Here is a 10467-nt window from a genome sequence, read left to right as displayed (position 1 = left end):
TTTGTGCAAGCGTAATTTATTGGATTAAAATAATGAAAAAATATACTCTTCGAATTAATCATTAAAGCTGGCATCATTTTCATTGGGAATGATTTTTTCGTCAACTTCTACAACTACCTCGATGTCAAGAAGTGAAGAACCAAAGTGCGGAGTATGCACAGTTTACACCGACCCAGTGACAGCTCATTACACCATCTCGATTTCTTCGCAGCAAAAGTTGCCGCAGATCGGTTGTTTCGTGTGAAGTGTGTGGAGGTTGTATGCTTAAGCGAAGAAAAAGTTTCTTTAAGGGACTCGAAACCGATTGTGTGAAATTCATCGATGCTGCACTTCTATTGTCCGCACCAGTGTCGTGGCGTAAAAACCAACAACTGTGGACCATCTTGGAGTGGACAGTGCTAGTGGCGGAAGGTGTGTAAATACGGAACGAACGGGTGGAGTTTTTCATCATCATCCTGCAAGAGTGTGATAAGAAAAAGAAGGTGCGTGCGGGCAGCGTAGTGAAAAAATCTGTGTGTCGTTCTTCCTCGCCGTTTCTTTCTTTTTTGCAATCGTATAATGTGCTTGCTGCTGGCGCTGGCGGTGCTGCCGCTGCGGTCGCTTCATTCTGCTACGTAGCGGAAACGTAGAAACGATAGGAAGATCCGTCGGGGCAAAGAAGAGCACGCGAAGAATAATTTTCCAATCGCATTCTAGATCGATATCTGCTGCATTGCTCTTTGCCGCTGTCGCTCTTCCCCGTCCGTCGTAAGATTCGTCTCGTGTCGTCGTCTTTACCTAGCAATGGGATGGCTAAAAATGCTGCATATGAATGTGATGAAATCCCAATCCCCCATACGGCTGCGGTCATCGGCAGCTATGGGTTGATTTTTTACTGATTTATTTGTGAAGTTATTTCGTACGAGGCGAAAAAGTTCTTAGTCGTTTTTCTTTTCGCATCCAGCTAAGAAGATGCAATCGGCGTCGCAGAGAAGAAGATGGTGCAAATAATAGTCCTTTACAGCACTGGTAGTGTTTGATTGTGTGATTGTGTGCAGAGGACTATTTCCAGAATACTTCGCGATGGAGGTGCTACGCAAAGTGCACCACAGTTGTGACGATTTTGTATACTTCTTGATTTTGACGTTTCTATTTTTTGCCTTTTTTAGATGCAGAGCCCGAGGGCAGGCGCAGTTACGCATGTTTGCTTTCGATAGTTCGATAATTTGGATTTTCCAAAAAATCATGCGAATAGTCTCCTGAATCTGCATTGATTTCTAGAAACAGCCCTATCAGCCAACTTTTTTCACTGTTTTTTTTCCCTTCATTACGGTAAATGGGAACGGTAACAGATCCTCTCGGACCAACCGTCTACAACGAGAAATAGAAAGAGTCGGGCATCACGTATCCTACGTGCTCGCTTTTTAGTTTCTTTTACTAACGGTGGTCACGGTGCGGTGGACAAAAACCGTCCAAATGTTGATAACAAAATCGAAAACTAGGGCTCAGTGCATTGGGAAGGAGAAAAGAGCAAAAGACTTGCCCACCATGCTGCAACGGGGCTACGTAATGCCGTAAATGAAGATGAATGTATTAGCCATCCATCGAACGGTGGTTGAGTCTCGATCGTACAACATTTCTTTTCATGCTCCCCCCATTGTGGATGACTGCTATTATCGACCTGGTTCGTTCATCCATCCATATCTTGGCTGTGGAGACCTCCAAAACAGTTACGCGCAATGCCACACCGGCCGACCCGGGTACCGGCACCCCACTGGATGCGAAGGTGGAAGGCCAACCGGCCACCAATTTACTGCCGAATCTGTGGTGTTCAATAAAGGCCTAATTGATTTGCGGATTACGCTGTCACCCAAGAACATGCCCAAAGCGAAAAGCTTCTTCTTTTCGTCTAGCGGCTGATCTACCAGATGAGCCGGAAAATATCCCCCAAGCTTTTGCTACTAGTTACCAGTTTACTTCGATTGCTTTCGTGTGGAAAAAGTGGTTCAACTCGCCTACTTCGTGCGTATATGATATCACGTAACACCTAAGAAGGTGATGGGGTGAATCACATTTTTGTGCAATGCGTCACCGTTTGGTCGGCGCTGAGCTAATCTTTTCCGTGCAGAGTTGCACCACTCGCGTATCACGTATCCACGGGTCGCAATTTTGTCCCGTCTCCCCGGTATCAATCAGCCGAACACGTCGCGTATCCCTTATTAAAAGAAACCAACGGGCGCCGACCGGAAGCCCCGTTCGGGATGCATACAAGGCTACGGCCGGCTCTAGAAAAGGAAAACGTACAGTATCATTATTGGATTGAAAGTGCACACGACCGTGGAGCTACTATATTCGGGGCCCCTTCTGCCTGTTCTATCCGCTTCCCATGCGACTCGCAGTATTTTACTCAATTATCGACTAGGTGTAGAATGAAACTAGTTGCCAACAATGTTGCACCAGCAGGGAATGCAGGCCAAAACGCACGACTAGTTGCCAGATTCACGCTACTCGTTATTAAGAGAAAAGTCTCAGTATGTTCGCTCTCAATGGGCGGGGGGCCCTTTGTAAGAAGAGTTATCTCTCTCATGTCCTAGCATCGCCGCAACCGAGTTGCGGCCACGAATAATCGATTTCGTCTTGGATGAGAAAGCTTCTTAAACTATTGGAAAAGGCCGATCACGCACCCAGCCTTTCCCCACCCGTTAGAAATCTTCCTGCCTCAAATAATTTTATTAGCGATGGATTTGTTTTGCATGTGAATCGAGTAATATCGTATTTATTCCGTGGTACAAACATCTTCTTCACATCTACCGGCGATGGCGGTTTACATTTCCCTCCCCATTACTAAAGACCAGTCCCGGACCACACGGGAGGAATGAGATGGAAATCACCACATTCAAGCAGACGTCACTGAGCTGCGTGGGCGACCAGACGTTTTGCGGGGGAAAAGCATGATTTCCTGGCTCCGCCGGCCAGTTCGCATTCCTGCAACCGGGTGCCGTTGTTGTCTTATTGTTTTGCAGCCTTTGTTTAAAAAACTGAACGGCTACAAGGAATGTAAACATGCATAGGGAGTGTTGTTCGAAGTGTCTCAAATTTATGATTCAGATATTGTCCAGCTTCTATGTTTTGGAGTAAATATGTTCATTCATATTCGTTAAAATCATCCCTTGTCTAAAGACTCGCCACCTAGAGTAGCGATTTACCACAGAGTTGAGCTATCAGTTGTCACTTTTATTTGCATCAATCGATAGTTCGATCTCTCGCTATCGGTCTGGCCGATTCGTATGTGTATTCGTTTTTCGGATGCACCACGTGCGTACGCGTCTGCACGCATGTGTGGGTGAGAATGCATCAGTGCATTGCGAAGCAGTCTTCTTCGACCGCTCGTCTGGGGAGAGGCAGGGAGGGAGGGATTGAATGACTAGAAAGGAGATCTCTTGCGTCTCGTCGTCTCTCCGGTTTACTTTCTGCATCTATTACGCTCTCACGCAATGCTTTTGGCCGGATCTTATCGAAACCATTCAAACCTCTACTTCTCTTCAGCAGTCGCGAAAAGTCCTCGGAACGCCAACAGACCGCTGTTGGGGATTGGCAGTAAATAGGGCCACAGTTGGTGTAGTCGTGAGCGCAACACAAATGGAAACGAAACCAATGCCCCGTTCGCGGCTGAACATGTGTGCAGTAAGTTCCGATAAAGTAGACGACCGGGCAGCTTTAATGAACCGCGAGCAGTTCAGCTTTTTTTTTTCAAATGTTTTGTTCGCGATACATCTTGAAAACAATGTAGGTGGAGGAACGTCTCGGACCGCGGGTGGCGTGTGATGATGGTGTTGGTTTCAGCCGGCAAGGTGCACCCCACACCAACAGAGATCGTTGTCACGTCTCGGAGCGTTTTGCGAAACTCTCGCCCGCTTTCGCATCTTGCATCTTGTGCCGGTTCTAAATTTGTGCAATTTTGCAGCAAAACAAATGTGTCCACATCGCGACTGATTTGCCCCGCGCGGAGCACGCGCGCTCGGTTGAGGGGGGGGTGGGGCTGTGTGTGGAAACGAGGGAGGCAACGGATGACTGACACTCCGCCGAGGTGGCATTTTTGGCATCCACCACACACACGTTGTGGAAATAGTGATCTAATCCAATTTTTTAATGTCAGTAGACAGTGTTGTGTTGTTTTCGATTCATGATTCCTTCCTCGTGTCCGCAAACCACCATTCCTCGCATCTCCTCATACAAGATGTTGTGCTGCATTCTTTTTTTTACCTCACGGCGATCTTTTGTTCGAGCGATCCTCCCGCTTGCCCCCCGAGACGTGATTCTGTTTACCGCAATATGATGTTATTGCTAGACCACGTCTCCGCTGAGAGTATGGTGCACGGTCATGAGGGGGCTCGTCAGCGATGCAGAATGAAACTTGAACACCATAACGTGGTACGCGTACACGTTTTAGCTAAGCCACAAACTAAGCCATTCCCGTGCGCAGGAAGGCAGTGCGTCCAAAACCCTGGGATGCGCAACCAACCTTACACGGGGCCGGAACTGGAAGGGGCTAGGAAAATCTACATGCTGTGTGGATTCCGAGGAGGTCATATTCCGGAAGCAACCGCTGCTGCAACAGGGTCGCATTCTTTACATACACCAGCAGGCTTCCGGCGCCAATGCGTATCGGTTTCCGTTTTATTTATTTTTTTCCAATAGCTTATCATCCTTGACGTTAACCATCCCAATGAAGCTTTGTGTTGTGCAAGGCAAAAAGGGGTTGTTCTTAAAATATGATGCGCATTTTGTATGCAGTTTTTCATCTGTTCTCTTTATCGTTAGTTTGCCTCTATCGGTGAATAAGAGTCAGTATCCGCTTCAGGTCCGTGGTTTGGGGTTTCGCGAGGGCCGAGGAGCGGTTACGCCGGTTAGAGCGCCAAGGCGCTCGCTCGACGGCATGGGTTCGAATCCCATCCGAGACCGGACCCTCCCCGGCACGAGAAGGCTGTAACTATCCACGAACACAAAGGGAACAATTTAAGTAAGCCCATTGAGGGGCTCGATCGAAGACGATCTTTACGCTAACAAAGAAGATCCACTTCAGATTCAATATCAATAATATTCTGACCTTAGGTTCCATTTTCTACCCATAGCTTAAAAAACTCGGTGACACAAATGCACCAATCATCAAAATGTAAAGATTTTATGGTGTTGAAAGTAGTCTACACAACCTTTTTTGTGTTCGGCTTTGTGCATTTACCCATTGAATTCTACAGTGAAACTCTCTAAGGTGTAAACTCCCCAAGCTCAAAGCACGAAACTAGGCATTAACTAGGTTGAGTTATCGATTACAACTTCAACAATCTAGTAGTCTATAGTTATCTAGTAGACTGTGACGAAGATAAAGCAAGGATTATTCTTAGTCTGTCTGTTGTTCTAGCCTGTGGTCTGTTCTGTACGTGGAATAAAAGAGGAGTGTAATAAGCGAACCATATAACCAACAATTTTTACTTTTATAAAGTGTAGCCAGTTGATCGTGTAAGTTGGTTCCGTTGTTGTGCACATTGTAGAAGGGCTCGTAGCACTAGCAGCTCTTCCAGGTGTACTTTGTTTTATTTGACCTGCCCTATCCTTCTCATTCCTCCATGGGAATCCCCCTCTCCCCTCGCGGTGTTGCGGAAGGCCAGGATACTAAACGGTATATTTTATTTGTTCATTCCGACAAAAGCAAGGGCACCTAAAAAGGTGCAGTAAAAATGGGCATAAAACACACACATTGACGAATAATAAAACAAAACACACAAACCGCGCGATATGTGTAACACGGGTGGCTAAAACAATAATAATAATCTACACTAAAACGCACCAGCACCAGCAACAACAAGTACGGCACCGAATAAGTAGCTCATCATCTTGCCTGCCTCTAGCTCAGGGGTCGGCAAAGTGCGGCCCGCGGGCCAAATCCGGCCCGCCAAATGATTTTATCCGGCCCGTAAGAATATTTTAGTGCTTCATACAAAAAACCCATCCCAATTTATATCGGATTTGCCAGGTTTGTTTTCTTCGCAAAAATGAAGATGAAAATTGTTTAACGAGGTGTTCCTGTTATATATTTATCGATAACATTTTAAATACTTTATCTTTTCCCACTTTTTATGTAACTTTGCTATTTAGAAAGTTCCTCTCTCCTTTACAAAGGGTTTGAAAACATTAAAGCATCATTTAAAGTATTCGGCCCGCGCCTTCGGTTTCTCTTAAATCATCTGGCCCTTTTTGGAAAACGTGTGCCGATCCCTGCTCTAGCTTGTGGCGTACGGCATACTACACACCACGGTCGGTCGGTCGGTGGCGTCGTCGTCGTCGTCGTCGTCGTGTCATGGTCAACCCGCAACATCGCTGCGTGGCGCCCTCCTACCCCCTTCCGCGCGCCCGGCGTTAGGTCTTGAAGCCGGCGCCAACCGCGTCGAAAAACACAACAGCACCACGTTACGTTCCAAACTAATCGCATCGCGAGTGGCGCCCCAGCCAGAGACTCGACTCTTCGCTCTCGGATTGGATGGGACCAGAGGGTTTGGCTGGCTGGCTGGCTGGTTGGTTGGTGGTCGGCGGAACCGACCAGATATTATCGCTCTACTGCGTATTAAAGGCACACTAGAGCACGGCCAAATGCGAGGATCGTTCGGTGGCAAAATGCAGAGCAGATTATAGAGTATAGGGGGAGGCGGCCAAAACGATCGGCGAGAGAATTTTGCGCAAAGAAGACATGAAGTCGCGGCATCACATCGGATGGGAAAGTGCACGCCGAAGGAAGATCTGATATCGCACCTGACAAGACATCCGGCACCACCGCTCATGAGTTGCAGGATCATCCCCCACGTTTTATATAATCTGCTAGAAACACCTGGGAATGCCTGCACAAGTCGTGACCATTCGTCAATCGTTTTGTGGATGTCTTGTAAATGGCATATGTTGGCTATTTTCACAGATGCTAGGCCGGCGAACGAAGAAGAAGGAAACCTGCATGCCGAATGGCGAAAACGGGGACCAGGAGGAAACACGTTTCTCTGCTCTATGCATGAAATTCGCGAACATTTTCGAAAGGCAAAGCGGATGGTCTACACCGTATTTGGTTTTTGCCCCCTTTTTTTGCCAATGTGGCGTACTTCCTGCTGCTCTGGTTTGTTCCAACCACAGATTTACTTCTTGGTTGAGTTGTATTTGCAACACTTTCTCATGCCTCAAACCGAAAACCCATTGGCTTAAGCCGGGTGCGAATTTTTGGCCAACACATTGTTTTGATCTACAACTAGTTGTTTTTTTTTCGAAAAGCTCCCGTTGTTCCCATGCCGATCCATCTGTTTCTCTTAGTTTTTAGTGAGTTTGTTTTTCCTTGTGCAGACATATCTTTTCGTTATTTTGAGTACGAAACTTTTTATACTATACGTTAGTCTTTTTTCTGACGCAGTTGCCCTTTTTTGTTTCCTCCAACATTGCTTTCCTCTTCCTGCTTCGGCTAAGGAAATGCCAAAATGCGGTATAAAACAGACGACGACGACGTTATTTAAAAATACCTTTTATTTTCATGAGCTGACTGCATTTGTCGGATAAACTACAGCCGTTAACTATTTTTCGAAGAAATTGTTTGGTTCATCGAAGTATAACCCAAGGGAAGAAGATTTTCGATAATCTTGTTGTTCAGAACTGAACGGCTGGTTTAAATTGTGTAAATTTGTAACGAGTAGATTCGAGTAGGCGTTTCTAAGCTGCGCCTCAAGGGTGTAATTTTTTACCAACGCAGCAGGCTAGGTTAAGTTTTACCGGTTTCGTAACTCTCTTGCGTTTGGATAGTGGTACGAGAAGCACCCGTTTACCATTTTTGAGATAAAACACAACGTAGGAATTGGAGGAAACTAGGAGCGATAGTTTCGAGGCAGTTTCAAACAAAACACTTGTACTAAAATCTCTATAACTCTTTCTTGCGCAGGCTATGCATTTTCACTGGACACACCGGAGGAATGCTGGAGGAGAAACAGTTTGACTGGAAACACTTCAATTCAACAATGAAAAACTTAACGTTTTGATTTTGTAGAGTACAAAGCACAATTGATTATTTTATGGGGTCAGTTTATTGCTTGTAATTGCGCAGGTACATTGCAACAGTTACAGCAATCCTGTAGCTTTATTGAACATGCAGTCGCAATCGTTGCATAAGTCGGTAAAATCTCTGTTGTACAAGTGAAATAATGATTCTCAATTCGGAAGATTTTTTGCAGATAGTTCGTACAGTCATGTATTCTGAATCTGTCTGATTCATTTCAAGAAAGGATAAAAACATTAGTCATCGACTGTGATGAAAGTTGAAGCAGCTAATATTTCTATTTTAGTCGCTCATGGTGAATTCGATATAATATTTTGTAAGCAAGCGTTTTTTTCCATCGCAGCTATGCTCAATTAGCGTTAGGCTGAGAAGCGGAAAAAATACCTTACGACAGCACTACCAGGGTATTGTGCCAAAGTCCATCCCGGCATTTCTGTCCTCTATGGGTAAATTCGAACCGGGAACAAAATTAAAACTCGTTTATCAAGCCGTAATTAGACACTGGCGCGAGGTATGGTGGCACCTCGAATTTCTCATCCTTACCGTTCCGCTAGGCCCCGCTCATGTCCATCTTCGCAAGTCTCGTGCGCCGGAACAGTCCAGGCGATTAGCCCAGACGGTCACCAGCTGGGGGTCGGCGGCGGCGTTTTCAATTCCAGCTGACTCGTGGTCTGGCGATGCCAACCTCGTGACACGCTGATTAAACTGTTTACAGCTGCAACTGCAACGGTGAGAGGTGCTTTCTAGTAAGCAAAGTGCTGTATCAGCCACGAAGCTCCTTTACACTTTGCTATTTCTGTCCGCAAAGGTATACAAGGAAGGAAACAAAAATCGATCTTAATTTACCTCTGTTTGTACACCGGCTTCAGACAACCTTCAGTCTGCCCTGGCTAAATACGATGTTGCCTTCCCGAAACCTGTCACACCTACAAAAATGACTGTGCAGCACCGGGTCAAGAGATTTAATCTTGTTGTTTGGCTTTTGCGGATGACTCATCATCGTATAGGAACGTTTATGGTCCTTATTTTCGATCGCTATAAATATGAGTCACTATAAATGCTCTGAGCCAAACTAAGTCAGTTGTTAAAGACCAACAAAGGTTGTTTGCATAAAAGTGTTTCTGTTGCCCTTTTTTTCGCTGATTAATTTTTCTCGTTATCGGTATGGTATAATTGAAAGGTTGTCGTTTTCTTTATATATTTATATTAATTTTTTTAATGGAATTTCTCGTCTAACACAACCCATTGTTTTCGATTTGTTTGCTTGAAGTCAAATTTCTTACTAATAACTTTTTATTACATTCCTTTATTTGCAGGCGAAGCAAAAGTTTCACTATCGGCTTGTCGTCGTGGTTGCCTGATAAAGTACGGGAGTGCAAACGGGTTGACTCTTTGAGTTGATGCCAAGGTTAACCTATCGATAAAAACCCTTTCCCTCCCACGCACGGATCGGATACGCTTCGGTCGATGGAGCCCTGCTGAACAGGCGGCTTCCCAATCCCTAAACGAGTCGCTGCAAACACAATGCGCGATGATTTAAAAACGCAAGAAGAAACGCTTCTCAAAACCGGCCGCATCATAACCGTACACACCTGGTGTTCTCATACCATCGAGATGACCATAGCCGATCGGAAACTAGCAAACGGACGACGACACGAACCTGTGAACGAGAAGTGAAACGTACGGTGACAAAGCCCATACGCGAGCCTTACTGTCCGCATCATCATCTCGAAGGCAAACGGTTCGATTCAAAGGCGTATCGGAACTGCCGCCCGGCCATCCTGCTCCGCGTGGCTGTGAACATACCCACACACTCAAAAGGCGCACCATCCGTAAATTCACAGTTTTTTTTTTCGCTCTACACATCCTTAACACTTCCTTCCGTATCGTTTCACGAAAGTTGTCTCTGTTCCTGTTTTGTTTTCATTTTCTGCTTTACTTAAGTTTTGTTTCGTTAGACCTTTCTGTGCGTTTGTAATCTATTCGTGTTTAGCTGCAATATTGGAAATACTTGTTTTTTGTTTGTGTCAACTGTTAAGATAGCGTAGCATACCGTACGAGAGTCAAAGTGAACTCAACCATATACTGGTTTTATAAGCGGCCAGATTTCAAAAAAAGTAGATTTATGTAATGTGATAATGAATATGCTAATTACGACCACTGTCGAACAAAGCTGCAACCATACACAAGAAAACGATCGACACCCGAAGGCTACTTCCAATCTGATAAATCCAGAATTTGATACTAGATTGATAGGCACAATTTTGAGCAGTACTCTATGCCAAATGTCCGGAACATTCTGTACGGCTAGTGGTTGGAAGAGTAAAAATTATCTGCAATTACTACTCGTTGGTAAATGTATCACTATCGCTAGCGCATAGTTAAGGGGGAACGTATTTTAAACTAACACA

This window comes from Anopheles coustani, chromosome 3 (genome assembly GCF_943734705.1).
Source record: "Anopheles coustani chromosome 3, idAnoCousDA_361_x.2, whole genome shotgun sequence".
Lineage (NCBI taxonomy): Eukaryota > Metazoa > Arthropoda > Insecta > Diptera > Culicidae > Anopheles > Anopheles coustani.
The sequence above is the reverse complement of the archived record's forward strand: the minus strand, read 5'-3'. Positions refer to the sequence as shown.